General features: G+C 40.0%; 1 long non-coding RNA gene across 3 annotated transcripts in view; it reads right to left on the bottom strand.

The window, feature by feature from the left end:
* LOC129710743 (uncharacterized) overlaps window positions 1-24,631 on the bottom strand; it is a 175,037-nt gene extending 150,406 nt beyond the window's left edge. For 2 of the 3 annotated variants that reach the window (XR_008725721.1, XR_008725720.1), the window contains exons 1-3: window positions 24,353-24,631; window positions 12,503-12,651; window positions 11,460-11,534 (exon numbers count right to left, since the gene is read on the bottom strand). This is a non-coding gene — a long non-coding RNA (uncharacterized LOC129710743). The remainder of the gene's footprint in view (window positions 1-11,459; window positions 11,535-12,502; window positions 12,652-24,352) is intronic. The other variant, XR_008725722.1, reaches the window with a different exon arrangement.
* Window positions 24,632-26,983: the final 2,352 nt, after the last annotated feature.

Below are 26,983 nucleotides of genomic sequence, written 5' to 3'. Positions count from 1 at the left end.
GGAAAATTGTTAGGTCCTCCCTACATCAGATCACTCTGACATACCATAGGATGGCAGGGTGCGAAGGATCTGTTCAGGCTCAATAGCTGCCTTTTGCAGTGCACACCCCAATACACTCACCCATTAACCTATATTCCCATATCAGGCCTCAAAGACCACAGCCTGCACAAGGCATCCAATTACTTTGTACCTGGCTTGTGTTATAATGGACATCTGGTGGGTGAACCAGTGGGTGGGTGAAGGCTCATATTATCCCAGGCTGGCAGTGCTAAGAATCTGAAAGTGTTCAAGATTAGGGTTTCTTCAACCACAGATTCATCTCAGTAGTCCCAGTACCAGGCAACGAAGTAAAGCTAACATTAAATAGTCACTTCTTTGATGATAGAACATCTCACAAATGTCTTGTTGGGTCCAGGCAAGTTAACAAAATAACTTAAAATAAATCAAAAAAATTGCTGATGCTGGAAATCTTAAAGAAAAACAAAATGTTGGAAACACTGAATAGGGCATGTGAGGAAAGAGAAACAGGTCTGATACTCTTTGTCAGGATTGGATATGTTTGCAAATGTTGCTAGTTTTACGCATGAAATCATCCTGGCCTTCCTTGATAACCCCCGAGTCACTTTACAAAGCTATCACACTCTTAAAAGTCTCTCCATTCATAAAACATAATCAAACTATTATGAACACAGGCATATTCTATATAAAAGAATAACTGGCCAGCTCCATCACTATTTGATTATAAACATCTATGATGAATCTTGTTCCGAGGGGTTTTCTGCTTCATTAATCTAGTATTTGTCATTTATTGATTACATCCTCTTGAGCAGCATAATATTATTTTAACACATGACCTGCTGTATTTCTGTAGGTCTGAAGGGAACAGCACAAAATGTGCATTATGACTGCCGCAATTAGCTAAGTCTCAACAAAAGTGTAGTCAACCACTAATAGAACAGCCACCAGATAATGAAGGTGGGGGAGGAGAGGGGGAACCGTCAATAATACGTTCACCCATTAGCCTATTTTCCCATATCAGAAGGTTGTCTTCAAATGCCACACGAGAAATCTAGGAAACTCTGTGCTAACCATCCTGTCTTTTTGGCCTCTCAATTGGGATGTCAATTTTTGCTCCGTCACTTTTGCTCTGATGAAGAGACATTTCACGCACATTCCTACAAAATGTCTTCTTTACTTTTCAATAGCACGCTTTAGCAGGAGAAAGTCTCTGCCTGCAGCTCATCTCTATCCCACACCTCTGGTCTCACCCATTCTCCCCCTGGACGGAGCAAGAACTATGTAATTACCCTGGTATCTCAACAATGGAAATCTCCCTTTCATCTCAGAAGCCTCTGCTTTCAATAGATCTTCCTTTGCATTATCCTCCTGAAACATTAACCGTTTCTCTTTCTGCAAATGGTACTTGATCTGGGGAGTGTTTCCAATATTTTCTGTTTTTTATTTCTGATTTCCAAAACTGTACTTTTTGTTCAAACCTTGGTAAGATGTTTCATAGCTAATATTCATAATATTCTCAGGTGGCAAGATGCAGAATAGTTTAGGTGTGTTTATTATTACCATGTGTATCGAGGTACAGTGAAAAGTTTTTTTGTAGCATGCTATCCAGCCAGTGCAAATACATGATTACAATCAAGCCACCCACAGTGTACAGATATAGAATAAAGGAAATCACATTTAGTGAAAGATAAAGTCCAGTAAAGTTTTATTAAAGATAGTCTGAGGGTCTCCAATGAGGTTGATGGTGGGTCAAGACTGCTCTCTCATTGGTGATAGGACGGTTCAGTTGCCTGATAACAGCTGGAAAGAAACTGTCCCTGAATCTGGAAGAAAGCTTTCTATTTCACCCAACCGCCCCCAACTTATTTTTTTGTTCTTTCAACACACAGGTTTACCAAGAAAATTATCATTTGATCTCAACAAGTATACTGTGCCTTGGAGAATAATGAATCAAAACTCCAGAATTAAAGTAGAGATTGCTAGAAACAGCCAATAAATTAGACAGCATCTATGGAGATAAAGCTAACATCTCAGGTTGATGACCTTTTGTGAGATGTGAGAATAATTAAACCATCCCAAGAGATACAAAAAACGAAGACAGTGGAAGTAAAGGCAATTGTGACTTGAATCTCTTTTAGCATTAGAACCAAATCCTGCTGCAAATCAGTGGCCACTTTGTTAGTGACCTAATGCTAAGAGGTACAATGAGTAAGTCAGGAAAGGAAGTGAAATGATAGTTCCTTTCAGTCAACCCACACCAGTTAATGTGGTAGCAAGCATGGGTGCCAAGTGACACTGAAAAGCAAGTTCCTATATGTAACCTGTGATAATAACCATGTACTTTTTTTCGTCACGGTGGTCAAAGAATCAATGTTAGTTCGACATGGAGGATGTCTCTGTTTCTTTATAACAGTGCAATGGAATCCTCCTGAGAAAACAGAGTGACCTAACTTTAACATCTCATCTGAACTACAGCACTCCTAATGGTCTAGCAATCGCATACTACGGAGCTGGATATTTGTCTTCAGTTCTCTGGAGTACAATTTGAACCCGGTATCTTTTGATTCAGAGGTGAAAGTGTCACCAGGTGAGCCACAAATGATCAGCAGCCGTGCAAGAGGCAGCCACTCTATGACTGATGCAGAGGAATTGTGGGGCTGGGAAGCACCGTAGGAAGCTCTCCATTCTCCAGCTGGATGGAGGACCAGCAGAGGAAAATAGATTATGCAGAATCTGCTGTAATTCTGCACCCGAGGGAAGCGTCAGACATTATCTCTGCAGTGTTTGTCTGCGCAGATCAGCTTAATTATTTATATACCTGCTTTGAATTTTGCAGAACGAAGCAGGTTTGACACTTCTTTTATTACCTTTTATATTAACGTTACTGTGTAAACTACACAGAGGTGATCAATCAACCACCAGTATCTACCTCCCACATCGCCAGGTCAGACCAGACTCTGCCTGTTCTATTCCTTCAGGGTGCGGAAGGACAATAGGCACAGTCTGCATTCAGCTGGAGTCACAAATCCGGATGGCCATCAGGAAATGACAGAAAGTTAACTTCTGCAAGTACATCTCGTCTGTATCAGCCCGCAGTTACTGCTCTTTTTAAACAGCCAAATGACATTGCCATTTGCCAACTGCTCCCTATCAATATCTTGTAGCTCACTGTGACCAGAAACTCAGCTGTAGCTATGGAAGCTGGTCAGAGACTAGACTTCTTGTGCCAAGCGAGTCACTGCCTGTCACACTAATGCCATGTATGCCGCAAGTCAAGAGTTGTTCTTGTACATGATGGTAACATTCCCTTCCAGGTGATCTATAATCTGTGCATTCTCTCTTTGATACCTACATTCAGCCTTTATTAAATGATGTGGTTGTGAAAAAAGCATTCAATATTCTACTCACATTCTGTAGCTCAATCCCTGGGGCCCACAGTGAATATTCATTTACAAAAGCAAAATATTGTGCATACAAGAAACTACAAATATAAGTAGCAGGTGTTGGAAATGCTCAGCAGTTGGGGCAACATCTCCAGAGGGATGAACCGAGTTTTGGATCATTGATCAGTCATTAGAACAAAATGAATATTTACAGAGGACATCATAGATTACATGAAACAAGAGTGAACACATATATAAACAAGGAAATTATTTTCAACTGCAACAAATAATAAGCTAGGAAACTCAAATGGTCGAGCACCATCTTGCGATCATTTTCCCTGCTTCGACAGAAGCTTTAATCATTTGCATCATTATTGGCTTGCCATCACTTACCAGTGACTTCCATCACATCTGTCCACCTAGACTGAGCATGATGATATATATCTATAAAAAAATATTTATTATCACGTGCACCAAGATATAGTGAAAAGGTTTGCTTGCGTATTTTCCAGTCAATTCATACTGCACGTGAGTACAATCAAGCCATGCACACGTGCAGCAGGTCATGCAGAGTAAAACACCAGAGTGCAGAATATATTGTTTCAGTGGGATGCAATACTATAGTGCTCTCATAATGATGAAGTATATGATTTCCGAGTGTATGTTTTGGTCTGAATGGGGCCAGTATGGAAGAAATGTGAAGTCATTGTGTCAAGCCTCGGCCAAGATTTATAAAACACCAATTTGGCAACAGGCTTGATATTTTTATGAACTTTGCAGCTGGTAAAGCCAGTGTAAGCAACCGTTTGTGTCTGGCATTTGCAGTCATGACTCGGTGGTATCCACATGGACATTTCCTTCACCATTCTTCAGCTCATAATATCGGTTGTCCTGTGTTCAGGCTAATTTTCGAGTTGGAATCTGGGCTAATTTTAATCTTTGCTACCAGATGTATTGTACTTACTGAGTAAATTTAAGGCATGTTGTGAGTTCAATTGCACTTTCAGCCGAAGGTAGATGCATTAATTTCCTGCCATAGGTGTCTCTGCTCGTTACAGATGATGTTTCTATATTTATCTTTAAGTGCTCGCGTTGCTAACACAGAAATTCTGTCAATGCTATCAGTGATTCTGTACGTCACCACATGGATGGCTGTTTGCAGCCTTCTCCAGCAAGGGAAAACACTTGCAATGATGTGAACTTATGCCTTTTATTGATTACTCTCACTAGATAATAGCACAGACATTAAAAAAACATATGTAATCAAACATATTGTAACTCGTTCACAAAATATTTTAAAATATGAATAAATTTGAAATTATTTATTTTCAACTTAAGCAAATTTCATTTCTCATATCTCAACCTTAGTGCAACTATCCTAATCTTTTGTTAGCATTAGTGAACTGTTTATAAAGGTATTTAAAAATTGATTTTTCTTCTTCATGGTTTGCTGAAAGCAATCATTTTTCAATTTGCTGCTCATCAAATTTGATGACATCACAGATAGTGAGTGCCAAAGGTCCCTTTGAACCAACGCCAGAGAGCAAGAGATGTCAGATAAGAAGATGACTGAGTATTCAGGGGATCTTTCAACTAGATCGAATAACAATGCTATTGCTTCATGAGTGAACACCTAATGGAATGTCATCACCTTGCACAGTAGGGGACAGTGCAGTTTATAATCCAAAAATAGTCAAAAAATGCCATAAGAGGGATTCATCAAAAGTACAGTCTTGAGCGAGAAAGGGAATAGCTCATCTGCAGCTGATAGGAAGTGATCTTGCCAAAATCACCAGCTTCTGTCAGGCAAAGATCTTATAGCGGAGCAAGATGGCTAGATTGCTAAATGAAGGACTGACACATGGAGAGGATCATGGGCATTTTCGGCCCATTTTAAACCTGAGCCTAGCCAGCACTGTATACGGGGGCATTTGTGTGGGTCTTAAAATCTGATTCAAACTTCTTGTCAGAATAAAATTTGCTGGTAATGCTTTTTTTTTGTTGCTCTTGAAAGATCACAAGCCGTGTTTGAGTTTTTGTAGTAACAATGCTTGCCCTAACATAAACCAGCATTTCTGTTGATTCTTGTTAGGACCAGGGGGGCCGGGTTATTGAAGGCAGGTTTTTGTGCGTAAGATATAGGGTTAAATTCTACAATTCTGTTAGATTCATAATTCTGTTGATTCTTAAAATGTTTATAAAACACACATACATGATTATATAAATGATATAACACACACACTTATATTTACTAAACCAATAATGAACTTTATTTCAGCTGACAAGGGACTTAAATAAGAAACATTGTAAATAAGAAACATACTCGCTGCCCCAATTTTCTGTACCATCCACAAATCTATTTCTCTCACTCCTCCTTCTCCCGCTGCGGATCCAATCTTTGGCCGGAAGCAAGAAGGCAGGAGCATGAAAGCTGAGCAAGATGGCGGAACAAGATGGCGGAGTCAGCTTGCTAAAATGTGTCCTGTAATCACCCATGAATCCACCCATGAGCGCACCTCACGTTTGCGTGAGAGTAACCCATCTTGCTTCGCTCTAAGATCTTTGCTGTCAGGGGCAAGATGTGATTTGAAGTCACACAATGGTTCGGCCTGCAATTAGCCAGGATACCATCTTGAAGATGCTGAAGGAATTGCCTGCTTTTGCTCTTGAAAGATGTGCATTTAGTAATCAATGCTTGTCCTAACATAAACCAGCATTTCAGAAGTACGTTTAAGATTTGATCATTGGCCCATACTACCCTTTTTTTGGAACAATCTACTACACGATAAGAACTCTCTACTTCCCATCCGCAGCTAATTTTGTCAATGCCATAGTAAATGCCATATATAGACAACATCAACATGTTATTTTACCCACAAACATCTGCTACTAATCTATTTTTGCCAAGTCCTTTCTTGCACTATCAAAATCAGTCTCCTCCAATTTATGACCTTAACTCAAGGACCAACCGTTTTCATTTTCACAACCAATTTGAAACTTACAGAACTGTGGTCTCTGTTTCCATCACCTTGTTTCTAAGATCATCTAAGATGAGGTCAACCCCTTCTCAAGTAGGAATATCTAAATATTGTCTTAAAAAACTATCTTGGACACACTTAACAAATTCCATGCAATGTAAGCCCCTTAGGCAAAGGCAATCCCAGAACTAACAGTCTGAGTGGACCACCCCCCCCCCCCCCCACCCACCACCACCCCCCCCCCCCCCCCACCCCACCCCACCCCAGCACCACCAAACCCCCCCACCACACCCAACCACCCCCACCCATCCCCCCCCCCCACCCCACCACCACCACCCAACCCCCCCCACCCCCCACACACATAAAACATACTTCTTACGTGCATTGTTCTTCAAACTACCCAGGTCTCTCAGATCCCCTGGAAACATCTGCCAGCTCATCCCATCTTTGCAAAATCCATTCATTAATCAGCAATGTTCCACTGTAGGTGAAAGAGTGATGTTCATCTTGTGGGGTGTCCCTTTAAGAGCTTTGCATTGAGGTTGCAGCATTTGTGCCAAATGCCAACAGCTGAGAGATCATGCTATAGATCACTTAACCTAATCATGTTGCAGCTATCACAGTGCAATGGTACAGAAGGAAACCTGATAACGCTGTTCAGTGAACCTCACAGTAAAGATTTCTTTCACAGACCATGTTAGAGTGATGCACAGCCCTGTTGGAACACCATTAAAGTGTGGTGAACCAATTTCAACAGCAGCGTGTTTTATTTCTACAGCACCCAGATATCCTCACCCTCGGGACAAAATAATCTTCAAAAATTATTCACAGGGACTTTTACTGTACACCTCTGCCCCGCACTATGTTCTATCCTTGAACTATTGTAAACATTACACTAAAACTTTGCTTTCCGCCTCCACCTATCCTTCAGAGTGCCACCTATCAGCGTGTGAGACTGGTGGGGGAAAGTGCAACTCTTCCAAATTCATTGTTGAGGTATGTGATCAGAATAAAATGTCAGCAACTTTACATCATATTAAGTGTCTGCAAGATCAAACCAGACCCCAATTCACCAAAAGATGAGAAATAGAAACTCAGATTTCTTCATCAATTGCTATAAAAAATATCACAGAGAAACAAACAAGATGTAGAGATATCCCACGACAACCACGGAGATACTGTGACAGGTGACTTAAAGGTGACTCGCATGGGGTATTTTCACAAGGTTTATTCAAAGCGAATAAGATTTGAAACATAAGATTATTAAGGGCTTGGACACGCTAGAGGCAGGAAAGATGTTCTCGATGTTGGGGGAGTCGAGAACCAGGGGCAACACTTTAGAAATAAGGGGTAAGCCATTTAGAATGGAGATGAGGAAACACTTATTCTCACAGAGAGTTGTGAGTCTGTGGAGACCGGGGCGGTGGAGACCGGTCTCTGGATACTTTCAAGAGAGAGCTTGATAGGGCTCTTAAAGATAGTGGAGTCAGTGGATATGGGGAGAAGGCAGGAACGCGGTACTAATTGGGGATGATCAGCCACGATCACATTGAATGGCGGTGCTGTCTCGAAGGGCTGAATGGCCTACTCCTGCACCTATTGTCTATTGTCTCTATTGAATACAGTAGGTAGAGGACACACAAAAATCTCTGGAATTAAATTCGACATTGCATGGCCCAATGTGTATTCTTGAAAGTTGTAAACATCAAAAGTAAGAGAAAGAATTTGTGTAAAGAACTGAAGTGGCAGTAAGAATAGTAATCATAATGGATGTCATGCTGGTTCTGTAAGAGAACAGTAGATAATGGTAATAAGTAAACACTGCTTCTTGAGCTGCTGCTTCAAAACACTTTGTTTCACATTCCATTGGTATTATCTAAGACTTATTTTTGTTTAAAAGGGCTTATCAGTCATTCTCCTCTCATTGCTGCATCTCATATACTGGGTCACAATGTCAATAGAAATCGCAGACACCTTAAGTGATTGAAATGAAGCAATAATGGACTGAGCGTATGTAATGTCAAACTAAATCGAGGATGGGCTGAGTGATTGAAGGATGCAGTCAAGGATCAGGCCTCGGGTGTACCCACCTTCCTATCACTTTGCCAGTTTGTCGATCATGCTGTGACTCTACTCTTCAATCACATCTTAAAAGATGTTTACACCTGTCTGCATCACCATTATAGAGGAGGTGTATTGATGGAGGTTGTGGGCAGTATGCTAATATACCAGTAGCATTAAAAAGACTGCTTCCCTATATTCTCTTATTCTTGTAGAGTAGAGGGATTACGCCAAACAGCCCCCTTTGCTTGCTCCCTTTTTAAAAGATCATACTTAACATTTTACATCAATGATGATTTACAACACTTATTTTATATCCCTTGATTTCTTTAATATCCAAAAGTCTATTAACATTAGCTTGAAATATATTTCATGACTCAGTGTCCACAACTCTCCTAAGAAAATTCCAAAGATTCATCAGCCTGTGGGTGAAGAAATTTCTGCTATACCCACTCCTGAATGGCCAATGTTATATTTTGAGACGGTGACTTCTGGTTCGAGGGGTAACATTCTCCCAACATTCATCCAGTCAAGTCTACAAGGATTTTGAATATTTCAGTGATATCAACTCGAGGGACACAATCTACTTCATTTCTCCTCTTAGGACAAACCACTACCCACATCTCCTCCCACCCCTACATATCCCCCAAAAACCAGGAATTAAATTGTGAACATTTTACAATACTTTATTGCAATATATCCTTCCTTAAGGGCCTGTCCCACTTAGGCAATTTGTTCGGCGACTGTCACAGTCGTAGCAGGAAAGGAAAATGTATTATATCAACATCCAAAAAACCCGAATTAAAAGTATGTTGGAGTATTCATTAAATAATACACAATAGTCCAGAAGATTTTTTTATTGAAAGGAAAACACTCCCAAACAATTATAAAATAATGTGTCAGAAGCAGCAGCATATAAAGACTCCCTGCAGTAATGTAGAAACCTTCAGCACTGGCATCCACGGGTCAGATGGAGATTAACCACATTGCAACCTCGGTAGTGGCTCTGAGGGATTTTAAAAGGCTCATCAAGATGACACAAAATCCAGTAAGAAGAACATTTTTTTAATGAAAGAGCAGCGACCACAAGCAGCTGTGTGACAGGTGGTTTAAGGTATATGCCCCATAGTAGTCTGCATATGGAAGTATGAGTATGATATCACAACAATGGACTAATCCTGTATTTGTATTATTGTGTGTACGATCTGTAGTTTAAGGTATAATGTGCGAAAGCATCCATCAACATACATTTATTGCAAATTCTTCATTGCTGCAACTGAAATAAGCATTTTCTACAATGTAGATTCTCTGTTTTATTCCAATAGTCTAGTCCCTAAACTAGACTTTCAAGAAAGTGTACATTTACTAACTTATTTCTGCAATGATAATGTGGGTCAATAATCTCAGGACATCACATCCTTTGGTACTCATGAAAATGTTCTTCCATTTCACACACCAGATGTGCAGTCTTCTGCCAGAGGGAACAGATTTAAGAGCACTTGGTATAAAAACAGTCAAATACATCATAATTTTGTGCTAACGTTGATGACTAGCTTTTGCCAGATTTTGCTAATTCTGTTATTGTGAAATAGAATGATGTACAGTTGGGTGCGAATAGCACAAGAAGATCTCAACATTGATTTCAAACCCCATGAAGTCTCTTGGCCGCAGTTCAAACACAAAAAATCTGGTGAGTACCACCAAGTGCCATCCTTCAGCTGATGAATCAGCACTTCTCCATGTTTAACATCACATAGAAGATGTATTGATGGTTCTGACAACACTACTACCATCTCAGGAGCACCACCAATTACTATAGTCCCGAGTCCTGAAGGACACAACCACAAGGTGTACATCAGGTATAGAAAGGACCACTAAAGCAAGGCACCATTTACCATCTGCTCTCCAATCTACCAGTCACGGATGAACTCCTCCTGACTATTATTGTTGGGAATGCTTACCTAACAACGATGAGAACTCTGAGAACTCCGTCATGCTGTGCGGCATCGATGTTAAATGGAATAGATTCCGAGCACATACAGCAGTTCAGAAGTGGACAGCTATAATCCATCATTGGAGCAATGCTCACGCTATCCTTTATTTTAACTGAGGGACCAAACAAGTTCTGTGAGAATTACCAAACCAGATTCAACACAACCCTTAAAAGAAAGTGCCAAATGGGTAAAGTCTATACACACATCTGCCTGTAGTCTGCACAGAAGTAAGTATTTGCACAACCTATCAATTAAAGGATTAGAAATAACCTCTGCAATCGTTCAACTTCAATTTATGAATGGTGGTGGTCACTTAAATGATTAATGGGAACAGAAAGCTCCATAAAAATTCCTGTCTTCAATTACGTACATTTAATTATATACAGATGGAGGTGCCAAGTGAATGATTCACTTCAGCCCATCGAGTCTACTCCACCATTCAATCATGGCTGATCTCTGCCTCCTAATCCCATTTTCCTGCCTTCTCCCCATAACTATTGACACCCATTCTAATTATTGGGGAGTAGAGATTAGGACAAGTTTCAGATATAAACTTGTCATCCAGAGGGTAATCAATAATCATGAATTAACTTCAGTCATTTGTGCTGCTTTAACCTCCTGCATATTCTTTTTTGTGAAGTCAATCCTTTTGATCTGCTTGAAGTACAAAATTTAAAATGTCATGAACTATAGTAGTGCGCTCCCTCATAATTAAGTGAAATAGTATTTCAGTTCACCAGCAATAAACATTTATGGATGTGTTATACTATTCTCATGATAGTAAAACTGTTAATGCATGTCAAATTTGTTCAAAGCACAACATGACTCCTTTGTAAATTATCAACAAAACCAACAATGAGACGTATTTTATTGGTGCATACCAACAATTTAAATATCATCAGTGATATTATTTTAAAATATCAACCATTCAAATATCAGGTTTAACCTAATACCACACATTGCCAATGACCCATAGGTCAGATTCATGTTATGAGTGTATTTCTTATTAATAAGACCACTCCTACCGTTTCTTCACCAGTGAAAGGGAGGTGTATCTTGGTCGCTGCTTAAGTACTCAGCTGTTCTGAATTACAGATTGACTGTGATAAAATAAAAAGAGGCTGCAGTATTCAGAAAAATGTCAGAATCCATTTTAATTGAAGCTGCGAAGCACCACAGGATGTGTGAAGTAACTGCAACATGCACATAAACACTGAGCCCAATAATAAATCAAAATAAACTCAATAAAAGGAAGGAAACATTTATGTGGCCATCAATTAGAAGATAGAATGAAGATAGATTTTCAAGGCCAGTGTTAGGGACAAACACATTACTTTTCTGTTATTCTGCCCAAGGTAATAACAAATATTCATAACTTCATTAGTACACCTGATGCAGCTTAAGTCAATGGCATCAGTAGAGGAGGACAAGAAACAAAGTTGCATTGCTGTAGAGGTGGCAAACTTTGGCAACAGAATGGGGAGCAAAACGGATAGTTTCATGTCAGAGAAAAGCAAACGATTCACAGTTCATGAACAGGGATAGCTGTGTAAATGGATATCCTTACAATCCCTGGGGACTTGTTTTCAGTGCAAGATTAAAATTAACAACCGCACCAGGGCCTCAATGGGTAATTACCAGCTCTCCTTCACCTATTTTTGCAGTGTTATTAATCATGGAGTATTCCTTTATTACCAGTGAATTCATTATGCTATTGCTATTTGCTATGTTAGTAATATTTTGATATTCCTTTATTACCTGTGTATTCGATAATAAAGTAATACACTATTGTTAATTGGAAACTTCAGAGAAAAAAAACATGGCTTTCCCCTTCTCTGGGACCCTGTTCGCAATGGATGGACAATGCACTTGTTAAGGTTCGTTTTTACTTCAACCAGATAACAACACAAAAGTTAGCAATACAGTAACGTCTTTATTTCACCAGGCAGGTGTGGGATCAACTCTCACAGTATGTAAAATACAGACTATAGAGTCACTCTATCCCCACACAAAGAGGCCACATTCAATCAGATATATTTGTATAATCAGCAATTCAGCAATTCGTTACCTTACAGAGTATTGTACAGCCTCTTGCCTGTTAGGATTGACAGGTTCTTCCAATAAGGAAAGGTTAGCCCATATTTGGTTTTGCTGAAGAAGCCATTTTTTTGTGGATTCAAGCGCTTGTTTGTTGACCTTGTTGATGTATATTACTATCTGTGGAGTAAAGGGTATGAATGAATTGTCTGAACATTTTTCTGATTGTTTATATCATAGAGCAAAAACATTCATGTTATTGTGCTGTAATCTTGCTAGTGCTGTGGAAGAAAGGCGAAAACATTCATGTTATTGTGCAGAACTCTCACTTGTGTAGTAGGAGAAAGGTTAGGCATTCATTTTATTGCTTCTAAATCTACAGCAGAATCCATTTTGTAACTTCTAAATCTTTAAACTCTTTCACACTAACATGGTAACACCAAATAATATCTCAGAGGAGCTGAATCTTTAAGTAAAAACGTTTCATTGTTGGTACATTAAAATCAGGGTCAGGCATTAGACCATGAATAGTTCCATTCTCTATCCAGTATTCCACAGTTCTCACTTTCTATTCACCGATGCCATGAGATTGTGTTTTTATGCTATTGGAAAATTGCACACTGCACTGGACTGAACAGAAATTCTATCGTTGAGAGCATCTTAGCAATTTGGTCTGAAGATTTTTAAACAACTTTCTTTATAGTTGAAGTTGAAGGAAAGCCATTACAATGTCACTTGCTGGTTGTCACAAGCAGCACTTGATGTCAATGTCTGGCCCAGGATATCAAGGACTAAAAGATCAGAAGTAAAGCTTTGGCAAAGGTTTGTGGTGCCAGACTGAAGTGTACCTCCGCAGTTCTTCAGCACAATAAGCCGCTTTACATCTGCCTCCCACATTGAATCACCCAATGTACCAGTTAATCAGCCAAGATTAAATTTCTCCACACATACTCCCAGCTCCTAGTCCCCTTTAATAACTGTACACACAGTAAGTGGGGGGATTGGGTTATTTTCAAACGTTTTTAAAGCAACAGCAACAATATTTGGTAGAATGATTATAGCCTGCAACAAGAATAGAATATAGAAACTATTTGAATCCCCAAGCCTTCTAGTATCAGTCTAAATTCACCAAGGCATGCAATTTGCATATAGACATCACATCATTAATGGGATTATGCAGAAGCTGTATGTTCTCTTCCCCACTGAGGCTGTTGTAGCTTTAGAAAATCTTGTTCTAAATAGAAAGATAAACACATTATAATTTAAAAGTAGATTGGTGCAGCCAGTATTGTAAAACACAAAAATAATTACAGCCTGGGGAATGGTTTAAATCGTATAATTTAATTTGCATGGTGAATTATCATTTATCCTGCATTTGAATTCATTTAAATTAGTACATTTTTGTGCATTTTGAAAGCAGTTGTAGAATTTGGCACAGTGGCAGGATGTATCCTGCAAGATCCCATTGTCGGACAATCAAAGGGGAGACTTTGCAATAGAAGGTGTACAGGAAAACTGGATGGACTATTTCCATGATGTCACCAACACACTGGAGTAACCTACAATTTTCTTTAAATTCTCTTTTCAAGAAAATGCCTCATTTAAAAAGCACTTGTAGGCTCAGCAGTGTGTTTTATTTTCAAAACTCACAGTCAAACTCATCCATCGGAAACTACAGTTGTTTGTTGGTAGCTTGACATATTTTGCAAAGTCTTTGGCCAGTTGCTTCAGATTTTTATTCTCATTGATTCAAGAATGGTCTTTATAATCCTGAATGACAGGGCAAAGCAGAAATCTTTGATGTTGCAATTATATACGAAATAATCACAAACTACAGTTGTAGGAGAACAAGGGGGCAGAACTAATGTGTCCTAAATATATGAAATATTTATCACACAAGATTTCCCCTATTCCAAAACCAAGTGACAAATCAGCCTGCATGATTTAGAGAACTAGATCTATATTGTCACTCATATGCAAGTAAAAGTAAACATATTTATAGACAAGTTTAAGAATGGACTACAGATGCTGGAAAAATCAAAGGCAGACAAAAATGCTGGAGAAACTCAGCGGGTGAGGCAGCATCTATGGAGAGAAGCGAAACATCGCCTATTCCTTCTCGCCATATTTATAGACATACAAACAAACGCACACATAAATTGGAATCAAAGCATACCAAGCAAACTATAATTCAATTATACATACTTCTGGGCATTTGCAAAGGTTAAAGGGGAGAAATATAAAAGCCAAAGGTTTTTGAATGACTACAAGAGACAGAAGAACAAAGCAGAAAAAAAGTACATGCAACAGATATCAATCAGAACAAAACTGAGAACAAGACCGATTACAAAAAGTTCAAAGAGAATTTAAAAACAGAAATAAGCGAGGTAAAGATATAACAGCAAATATAAAAGAGACTCACTTAGCAAATTCTGCCCGATCTAATCCCTTAGCTCTATGTTTGTCCAACCATTATTATTGACCAAATTCAATAAAATAGTCTAACCACCTACCCATCACATTTAATGGTGTTACCATCTTTGACTCCTCAGCCATCAAAATGTTGGAGGTCGCCATTGATCAGACGCATAAATCTCGAGGAGCTTGTCAGAGTCTGCGGCTCCTGTGGTGAGTGACTCACCTCTAGCATCTTTCCATCCTAGACGGTGGTCTTTCCCAACAAAGTCTTTGCAGTGGCTGCCTGAGCTTCAGCGCACACTTCAACGTGTACTCCTGCACCCTGGAGCATGCCAGTCAGCAACATTAGCATGCAAATATCTTCTACACTCGAAGACCATCAGTATTTTGGGGGGAAACCAAAGTGTAACATTCACCATGTTGATTATCTTCGAGCAGTACAGGATGTTTGTCTGAACCTGCAACCCTCTCATCGATGGCCAAACTGCGAACTTTGAAAACTGATCTGAAGAAGAGTCACGACTGGAAATATCAACCATTCCTTCTCTCCAGAGATGCCACCTATCTCAGCATTTTGTGTATCAAAACTACAAGATTTCTGTTCATCAGTCACAATATCTTTTTTTGGTCAGTGTCCATGCTTTATGGTCTGCAAACTCTATTGTGAAGCAGTGGGTGATATTTTACTACTTTAAAAGCTGACATTAAATACAACCTTTCACTAGTAAGTTTTGTAAAAATGTGCTGAAGAGAGGATTGCATCAATCAATTGTCTGCTTGGCAATTTTCCTAGAAAGGGGAAAGGAATTGATTTCTTGGCCACCAACTGCAAAGCAATCGGGTTGCGGACAAGTGCACCAAGCACCAGCGACTCCATGACTCAGAAGCTGAACGGTGATCTGCTGGCAAACTGTTGCACTCTGTATATATAAGGAAAATTTAGATCAAGATTGATTTAGCAGGCAAAGATTTTGCTGCATTGCCGAAGGGTCGTATAAAAAGGAAAATAACAGTTTTACGAACATTTACAGTTCGGTGACAGATGGTGTGCGAGGTGAAGAATCCACTGGGGTGGTGAAACAGGGTGGTGATGGGACACACCTGCTCATTGACTGGAGTAGATAACATAAAGTAACCACTGGAATAAAGCAAGCATGATTCAAGGATTGCTCCAAGAAGAAAATTGGGATCACTAATCTGAAATCAGTTTACTCATCTCAATATCTTTCTCAATACATCCATAAAATACAGTTGAGCTAGTAAATTAATCTTGCAAAGTACTATATCAATAAAAGAAGCCAAGGAAAGTCAGGGCAACATTTTCACTCTGTGAATGCTCCACAGAGGAAGACCCTCTTTCTGGCAAATTCTACCCTGAACATCATTGTAACATACACTAGCCACAATTCTTTAATATGTTCCTGCTGGTGTACTAACGATAATATGTTCAATTCTTGAAGGAATACAAGGTAGGAAGCCAATGAGGCATTCAAATTGGCCAAGGTTTTGGAGGAAAGTCCTTGCATCAATGAGCCAGCCACACAGAAACTACAGATTGTATCCCGGACAAGATGTTACTGACTAGCATGGCCAACTTTGTCTCTTGATCATGAGAAGAACTAGTTTGAAGAAGAAGCCAACTGTGCTCTTCTGCTTATTAAATCAACAACATTGGAGCCACAAACAATATCCCAGGAATAAAAAGCAATTAGAATCAATGCTGTCTGATCTCTAAAATGGATCTGAGCAGACCTTGGTTTAGATTCAAAAGCCTTTTACAACAGTGCTTCAAAGAGTGACATGTTATTAGCTTACAGGAATTGAAAGGAGTTCAGAAGAAATGTCTCTCAGAAACATCTAAAGTATTTTTTAAATAGCTTGCAATAATGCAGATAAAATAAAAATGTTTTAATGACTGTGATGAGAGGAGTATAAATCCTACAGCTAACTAGAACAAGCAGGTCTATCAATGATTTCCCTTATTGCATCCAAATGTAACATGTGAAGTTTGCACTTGGCAGGTAGCCGCCCAAGAAGCTCGGAGGGTCAGTCAACCCGGTGAGATGAATTAAATCTTTGATGAATTTAATTAACTATCTGCCCTTGCACGGTTGTGATTCTTTTTACAAAAACACCCAAGCTTTTGGAAAATTCAATTTATATTATCCAACATTGGGCCTTGAGATTAAAGACAGGTCTTTGTGTTGAGCATCAAGGAGTGCAGAAGCTAGCCAGACAATCTCAGAAGAGCAACTACGTTGTGGATTCGCCAACTCCACAGATTACAGCTCAGCAATATTGTGTCTAAGTTGCACGAAATTTTGTTCAGACTGAAAGGTCTGAATGACAATAAAGGAAATTCAATTCAATAAGTCATACCATTCAGTAGGAAATCTATAACACACATGAGATTGATATTTTAAAAAGCATATTGAGAACGTCACCATCTGATTTACTGCTTCCTGTATGTCAACTTTTAGTATAGAACTTGCAATGAAGTGTGTCTTGCTTTGTGAAGTAGGTACATGGTGGAAATTCTGCCCTGACTCTCTATACAGTTTTTTATTGATAAAGTACGTTGTTTATTAATAAAGAATGGAGCACAACTGTTGTTACTTTGGGCAATCCAGCAGGAGCTAGCGGCCTTGTTGTAAATGGGTGTCAGGGAATTATAAAGTGATAATATTTGGTACCCCAGAATATAACAGAATGGCAGTTTAGTTCTCCAGGTTTGTAAGAAAATGTGCTTATTGGTTAAAGAGTATTTCATGAAAATTTCCATTTATAGTCGCTCTCAGATACTTAAAAGCTTCAAGTGAAATGTTTATAATTTTTGTCATGCCAGAATATGTTTACGAGTACCCATGCGGATAGATCACCAGTTAATCTGTATTGGCTGGCGTCAATGGAAAAGAAACATCCTGAAAACATATCCTGGTTTTCAGGTGGTGCAAGAACTGTTTGGCCTTATACGAGTAGGCAGATAAGATCTCAGTCCAACATTTGGCTGAAGTATGTCCCCCAGGACAATGCAATGCTCCTCAGCCACACAGCAGAGAGTCAGCATAGATTACCACCAGAAACCTGGTGGTGGAAATTCAGCCAAACTGATAGTTGCAGAGATATTAATTAACACACAGGAAGATTGGAAACTCAGAACAGCATTGGTTATTTGGAAATGATGAACAGTCAAGCAGAACTTTGACAAAGTCATACTAACAGAGTCATATTTACATCATTTTAAATGGAATCAAAGATACATACAGCATGGAAACATGCCTTTGCCCACAACCATAAAACATACATTTACACTAATGCTCCATTAATCCTATTTTGTTTTATTCTCCCTACGTTGTCATCCACTTCTGCAGGTTCAATACTTATCTGTGCACTTGGAGAAATTTACAATGGCCAATTAACCCACCAGCCTGCACATTTTAGGGGAAATCAAAGCATCCAGAGGAAACCTACCTGGTTATAGGAGATGATGCAAACTCCACACAGACAGCACCAGAGGTCAGGACTGAACCCGGTACTCTGGCACAGTGATGCAGCGGCTCTAGTGTAGCTGTTCCATTGTGCCTTTACATTCTAGGCTCCTTCACTACAGTTCCTGGGAACGTCCTAACCCTCCAATATGATAATCACATCAGATATAGCAATACAATGGAGTTCAAGGCCATTCCTTCCTGAATATATATTCAGGAAGGAATGGCCTTGAACTCCCGATCCCAGGGAGACTCATGACTTGATTGCAAAAATTCAAGTTCAATTTGGATCTGCTCAGAAAAGGAAAAAGCCCAAGTCTGCATGCAGCAAGAACTGGACAATCTGCTGGCCCACACTGAGGTGGCAAGAAACATACACGCCAGGAGACAATGTCCAACAAGATCACTAATGCCATGAGACTATGTGTACCTTTATCATTAATAGTGCAAAAGCTGTGTTGATAGGCTGTGTTGATACACTGAATGCTATGGCACATGTCATAATTGTTGTCTTCCTTGATATGTGAAATAGTGAATCGTTATTGTCAAAGGACAATGTTGCACAGGACAGACAGGTTGACAGAGCATCTCTGTCTCCCAGGTATTGAATGCAAGACCCATCCTTTCACATTCTTCAGTAAACAATACAATGTTTGGCATAGAACACTCAGATAGACCTAGACATTGTGTGTAAAAAGGAACTTCTTCTTCTTTCGAGTCCATCTTGTTACAAATGTTGACATCGCTGCCATCATCCGTCCTGAAAAGGACGCACGGTTCTGGCGACAATCAGCGGGAGCCACCACTTGTTACAATAGATGATGGTGGTAGCAGAATTAGCTCAGGATACTTCCGGTTTCCAGTCCCATGACGTGGACGCATCTGCTTTGGGGCCAGAAAGGAACTGCAGATGCTGGTATATACCGAAGATAGACACAAAGCGCTGGAGTAACTCAGCGAGTCAGGCAGCATCTCTGGAGAAAAAGGATGGATGACGTTTTGGGTCGGGACCCTTTTTCAGTCTGAAGAGACGCTGTGTAGATGCTGGATTTGCCAAAAAAAGTAACGGAGGCTATACTTCAAATTGCCCTCAATCGAACATCCTTACAACAAATAGTTCAGTTCCACTGTTGGAGAGGCTTTTATATATAACAATAGCAACTTACATTTATTTAGGTTTTGTTCACATGGTAAAGTGTCCCTGGTAAGAGCATTATCATGCCAAATACTTGAAATGGCCTTGTAAAAAGATGTTAGGACAAAGAGATTGTTGATGGGGATGAAACGAAGGATCCATGAAAGTAGTACATTTCTGAAGGAAACAATGCCCTTGATAAATGGGAAGTATCCAGCGATAAAATCAACTAACAGACAACAGCATATTTTTAGTGTTGTTGGCAGTCTTCTCTTTAAACTGGAAGTCAGCTCAGGTTCTCAAATAATATTTGAAATCTTTGATCGAATTTATGGTTTTTTGAAAGACATCCCTAATTGCCCTTGACTAAAAGGTATTAAAACAAATTATAATTCTGCTGGCCATCTTCCAAATTAACTTTCAGAGTCCACTGTATATGCACAGCTGACACATTCCTTGTCAGTCTTCTGTTTCTATGCATGTAGTGAGTGGTGAGTGGTGTGATGGGTGGGGGGAGTGGGGGGGTAAGCGGGAACTAAGAGGGAATTGATAGTGGATAGGTACAACCTATTCTTAGAAATTAATAGCAACTGTCTCACTCTGTGACCAAGCAGAGATCCCACTGCTGCCAAGGCTAAGTTCAGATAAATCAGTAGGAAGGAACTGCAGATGCTGGTTTACATCGAAGATAGACACAAAATGCTGAAGTAATTTGGTGGGTCAGGCAACATCTCTGGAGGAAGGGAATAAGTGATGTTTTGGGTTGAGGTGGCTGGACAAAGGCCAGAGATGCAAATAACAGAAAGTGTGAGACAAAAAAATTGAAGAGATGTGAAGCTAAAGGAAGGAATGTAAGTGAAAGGGGTGTGGGGAGAATTAGTGTGGTTTCAGTTTGGGCAGAGGGAGAGAGAGGGGGAAAGGAGGAAGGGGAGATTCAGGAAGGTTCGGAGAAACTAGCAATTTGCAGGATGTTGCAGAGTGAACAATACATTTAGTGACTTCCATGGTGAATTAAGGGGCTGTCTCACTGCGGCGACCTAATCCGTGAGTTCTGGCGAATTTGCCTTAGACTTATACTCGCAGCATGGTCAACACGAGGTCCTTGGAGACTCTCCTTCATTCTCGAGGGTAATCCTCGCATGCTCGAGGCCTCAGCTAGGTCGTGTTGAAAAATGCACGCAAGTAAAAAATGGTCGCCATGGAAATAAATCGATACTTTTTTTACTCATAGGTTTAGTCGAAGTCGGTCGTAGTAAGTCGGCATGTTATTCGTAGGTAATCGAGGGTAGTCGAAGGTGATCAAAGGTAGTCGAATGTAGTCGTAGATAGTCTTCAATATAGTCGAAGAGAGGTCCAAGGTAGGACGAAGGAGATCGTAGGAGGTCGTCTTCACTCTCCACTATTTGGAGTCCAATTTTCCCGAAGCTAGTCTTCAACATAGTCGAAGGAGGTCGAAGGAGGTCTTCTACATAGTCGAAGGAGGTCTTCAACATGACATTTTTTCAAACTCCCAAACTTTTCTAAACTCGCCAATTAGGTCACTGCAGCGGGACAGCCCCTTTATGTTCAAAATCATCTTAAGAGTAAGTTTTAAAATCTGTAAGCAAACTGCAAACAGTAATTGTCACTCCTTCATGTAATTGCTGGAGTGAGTCAGCTTCAAAGTCACAGAAAAGTACGCATGAATGGAGGTCATAGTCACAGTGAAAGATTAAAACTACAAATGGTGCATATACAGAGGTGGGATGTTGGCAGTTTTTAACATCACGTAATTATATAACGTCTTATTAGTTTTAGTTTGCGTCACAATATTTGATTCACAGTGTTTGAATCAATATTATTTTATTGGTGGTAGTTGCTTCATTTTCATATACTTTCAAGCATGGTGCTGTTCTGTGAGTTAACTAGATTTGCACCAACCTGTCAGGTTCAGGGAGATCCAGAGAACAGCTACAGAGACAACTACCTACACAGCTGAAACCTCCAGTAGTTTATGTTCTCATAAAACAACATGGCAATCCTCATGATTTCCTGCCATGGCCATTTGATAGTCATAAAATGTCAATTAGAAATGAGTTAATAGCTTTCCAACGAAAGAACTCCATTAGCAGTACCAACTTGGCACTGGATAAGAAATTACTTGTACCTATTAAGGTAAAGAATAGTTTAGTTTAGTTTATTGTCACGTGTACCGAGGTACAGTGAAAAGCTTTTGTTGCATGCTAACCAGTCAGCAGAAAGACAATATATGATCTATGTTTCTATATTACAATCAAGCCATCCACAGTCCACAGATACATAATAAAAGGAATACTGTGAATAACATTTAGCGCAAGATGAAGTCCAATCAAAGGTAGACAAAAGTGCTGGAGAAACTCAGCAGGCGAAGCAGCATCTATGGAGTGAAGGAAATAAGCAACATTTCGGGCCGAACCCCTTCTTCAGACTCCTTTGTCCATGGGCCTCCATTGAGGTAGATAGTGGTTCAGGGCAATGCCTGAGGCCGTCTTGGAATATCATCTAGGACTTGTCATTGAGAAGACAAGTGAACAATGTGGGTAACATTTCTTGTAAAGAACTGGTAACTTTGGACCAGCTGTTCCCACTGTGATGCCTCAGTCTTCATTGCTAGAGTCTTATCTCTCATGCCAGGCTCTGGAGTAAGCTAACAAAAAGATTGATTGCTATAATTTGTCAAAATCCCCAGTAAATTATACAATCTGCAGGAAGATAGAGGTAAACCAGATGGATCTTGTTTTTTATCCATATTTAATCAAATATTCCTAAATCATCATTCCTACGGTATATATCACAATGGACTAGGAATGAAAGGTTGTGTAAATAGTTCAAATAAATGCAGCTCTTGCTTTTTTTTTGTCATTTCTTTCCATGATAAAAATTCCAAGATGACATGATAACAGGTAAGAGAATAGAAGGATTGCCACCACATCCTCATTCACAGGCAAATAAACCATTTAGTTTTATGAGAGGCATCACCATTAGTCTTGCAGCTAATGCTGAATGGAGAATTGTGTAACAGGATATTGGAGGAACAGCACGTCATATTTTGCTAGTGCAGCTTACAACCCATGAATATTGATTTCTCTAACTTCAAGCAACCCTTGTACCCCTCTCTCTCTCCATCCTTCCCACACCCTAGTTGTCATACTGGTTTCACTGCTGTCCTGTTGAGTTTCACTGTTTGTATAATTGGTATCACCTAGCCCACAGCCAGCAGTAGACCATTCTGTGCTCCACCATGACTTTTTGCATATCTTTCAATCATATGTTCTATATCCCTTTATATATCACCATCCATATCTCCCTTTCCACTGACTCTCAGTCTTTAGAAGGGTCTCAACCCAAAACATCATCTATTTCTTTTCTCCAGATATGCTGCCTGACCCACTGAGCTACTCCAACTTTTTGTGTCTATTTTAGGATTAAGCCAGATTGTTTAAGGGAGGGGAAAACATCCACATTCAAATCATTTCACTCTGGACTCTTGCACCCCAACCACTTGCACTGAAGAAGCATTCAAGGTCTGGGCATTTGATATTCAAGCATCACAATGATATGGCACGATCTAATGTTTGTGGTGCTTTAGTGGCCCACTAATCTTATTAATATTTATATATATAGTTCCCTTTTGTGACCAAGTACTGACTTGTTCAAATTTCTGACAGCCAGGTTGCCAACATTAATTCACCTGACAGGCAGTTTCGATGAGAGTGACAGCCTTTGGTAGCAGCTGGATATTCAACTTCAAAGATTTAGTGCGGCATTAAGCTCCTCGATAATCTAATGACAATGGCTAGATCATCCCTTATAAATGTGTGCCTGTATTTCTACAAATATGGATGCACAAATCACAAAATAATCATTTTGCGTGACTGTAATCTTCAAAAGAGCCTCACTAGAGGAAAGACTTCATTAGATAAATACATCTCTATAATCAGCTTCTAGTTGACTCAATGGTCCCATGTTGGATATAATATAGTGAAATGAGCCAAATTTACTTAGTAGTCTAACAGAGTGTGAATATATATCTGCTTGTAATCATAATTTGATTGAATTCAATGTTTTGTTTGAAAGAGAGAAACGCAATTTTAAAATAAACTAGCAGAGCTGCTAATTGGTACAACCTCAAAGCCTGAAATCTCAGAGAATGGTGTTTAAAACAGAATTTACGATGACATTGAACCGTTTTATACTGCTGCGGGGGAACAGCCCTGGTTCCAATGCAAAGCAACCATGGATAACTGCAGGGGTAATGGTTAAAGCTAAACTCAAATGCAATGCAATAAGGCAGAAAGTGATGCAGCTGCTGGAAATTGGGAGAGATTTTAATAAAACAGCAAAAGGTGTAAAACAGATAGAAAAATCTGCAACGAGGTATTATTAAATAAAATTCCAGAAATACCCAATCAAGGCAAAAAATGATTCACAACTATATTTTAAAAAAAAAAAGGAGGACAGCCAGAAGCAATGTTGGCCTCTTGAAAGTTAAACTGGGAATATTAACGTTGAACATGGTACAAAATGCTGGCTCCCAACCCAAACATCTAAGGAATTAAATGAAGGTACTGCAGACACACTTGGTATAATTTTCTAGAGCTCTCTTGATTCAGGAAACATCCTTTTGGACCATCCTTGTGTCCCACTTGGCCATCATTTGCGCGCCATTTATGCGACCTGGTAGTGTGTGGGTAGCGTGTGAGGATGGGCGTATGGAGTGGCGTGGAGGAGTTTGGAGTTGCACACGGTATCGCGCAGGGTTCCAGGATTTAATTCTGCATGAAATCTTCGCACGCCACCTGCACGCGGCGCAACGTCTCACCTCTAACAGCAGCAGAAGCAGGCAAGCGATCGCCGAGCTCAGCCTGGGACCCGCGGCCGTTGTAGATCCGGATCCGCCCCCACTCCTACTCCCAGAGCGGGGCCAAGATGATTGGACATAGACACAACATTCTGGAGTAACTCAGCAGGACCAGCAGCATCTCTGGAGAGAAGCAATGCGTGACGTTTCGCATCGAGACCCTTCTTCAGACTGAAGAAGAGTCTCGACCCGAAATTTCATCCATTCCTTCTCTCCATAGATGCTGCCGGTCCCGCTGAGTTACTCCTGCATTTTTTGTCTATCTTCAAATGACGTCACGTGCTCCAGACGGCTGTGCGGACGCATGATGATGCGCACTACCGGCCTGTCGCGTAAATGACGGCCAAGTGGGACAGGCCCTTTACACATGTCATTAGAAGTGATGTATGGAATTAGAACATAAGAGCATCGATTCAAAGGGCCTTTTTCTGAGCAGTAACAATACTTTACTACAATTATATAAATAATACTCCAGTAATTTAGTTCAGGGATACAATGTGGAAACAAGCCCATTGGCCCACCGAGTCCATGCCGACCAGCGATCCCCACTCATTAACACTACCCAACACACACTAGGGGCAATTTTGACATTTATACCAAGCCAATAAACCTACAAACCTGTACGTCTTTGGAGTGTGGGAGGAAACCGAAGACCTCAGAGAAAACCCACGTAGGTCATGGGGAGAAAGTACAAACTTTGTACAGACAAGCACTCGTGATCAGGATCGAAGCAGGGTCTCTGGTGCTGTCAGGCAGTAACTCTACCGTTACACCACCATGCCACTCCATGATATAAAAGCATAATCATTCCAGGAGCAACCAACAATATTAACCATTCAAAACAGTGTAATTTAATTTCATGGGCATTATATCATCCAATGCGTAGCTGACACAAAATCTGTGTCAGTGGCACAAGGGTAATTTGCAGGAGAATCTATCTGGGCAAACAACAGAATTTGTGGGATCTGAACGCCACATGTTCACAGTTGTAATCCTCTCTGTGAAGAGGCTATTGCCAGTCATGTAACGTAGATATAAATACACTATCAGATTATTCTTCCCACAACTATTCAAACACAGTCATTGCTAAACATATTACTGCTTGTGTTAAGAGCAACGTTATACTATACAGAGCAATGTCAAAGAAATGTATTCAACTTTTGCCTGATGATATTACTAACTCACCTTGAGGCTAGTATTCCCATAAAGGGTAACTAATTTGCGCTCCTTTTCAATCTAGCTACATTTTTATTTTATTGTTGCAAACCATTTTTTCCTCTAACATTTGTCCTGCATTTAATTGCCTTTCCTTTCTATTTTGCTTCTATTCTTTGCTAGAAGTGGATAAAACATCAAAGCTGACAAATATGTTACGGTTCAGTGAAATATCTTAGTGCAAGTCTGCACAAATCTTCATTCTGCAAGAATACTGTTATCCACTTACTTTAAGAGCTTATTCTGCTCACAGTAATATGTCAATGTTACTTTCCTCTTAAAGTGCCAGATTTATGAAAATTCTTCCCCTTACTTTAGAATATTGTTTCAGTTGTGAGAACGTGCGGTCTGTTTAGTGTGGGATTAAATCACCATCAAATGTTTCATTCGGTGGAGGGGGGGGGGGGGGGGGGGGGGGGGGGGGAAAGGTGGAAGAAACTGTGGGAAAACCTCAAGCAGTTTACACTGTTGCCAATAACAATCATACCAGGATGATGGCCAAGATGGATCCTTGCAAAAGTGTGAGCCATGTCTTTACATGGAACGTATTCTCCAGGCAGTAAGCATTGGTCATGCAGAGACTCTAACATGCCTTGTTCAGACTGGCAAACCCATCACCATGGCCACATGACAATTCTTGTGGTTGTGAGTCTGAGAGCCAGCAGGTATCCCAGACAGTCGGCTCTAATGTCTGATCCCAGTGTCACTTAATTCCCTCAGGAGGCAGGCACCATGGTGAAAAGTATGAGCTTAAAATAAAACCAGCGACAAATATAGACAATAAAACAATGAAGTCCTGATCAAAATAAATTTGGATTTTTATGAACTGCTATCCTCTAATTTCCACTTCCAGGTTTCGGCTTTGCTGCCTAGAGTTTCACCTCCAATTGCTCAGCTAAACATGCTCCACGAGATCAGCAGTGCATCGCGAGCTGCTTCTGACGTACAGTTCCAACCATCCAAAATTCAGATTTTTCTTTATGCTCTTTTCAGAACAGGTTTCAACCTGCTTCAACTAACTTGCACAGAGACTTTTACAATAGTACCTGTCGTAAACTTTTCAATGCACGGAAACACCTTAGGATGTGTCCCATGAACATTTTCAAGCTAAAATGAATACCGGTATTGAAGCAGGTGATCAAAATATTGGACAAAATTCAGGTTTAAAAGAAAGAAAGAGGTGTCATTAATTGATATACATACAGCATGCAGGGAGGCCAGGCAGCCCACCAGGTCCACACCGAACAGTGTGCATCCATCCATATCAGTCCCATCTTCCAATACTTGGCCCCTAGCCTTCTCTGCCATGGCAATTTAATCCTTTCCAGACACTTCTTAAATCTGTCAGTGATTCTTCCTCCGCCACTCTTTCAGTCA

Source organism: Leucoraja erinacea, chromosome 28 (genome assembly GCF_028641065.1).
Source record: "Leucoraja erinacea ecotype New England chromosome 28, Leri_hhj_1, whole genome shotgun sequence".
NCBI lineage: Eukaryota > Metazoa > Chordata > Chondrichthyes > Rajiformes > Rajidae > Leucoraja > Leucoraja erinaceus.
The sequence above is the reverse complement of the archived record's forward strand: the minus strand, read 5'-3'. Positions and strand labels throughout refer to the sequence as shown.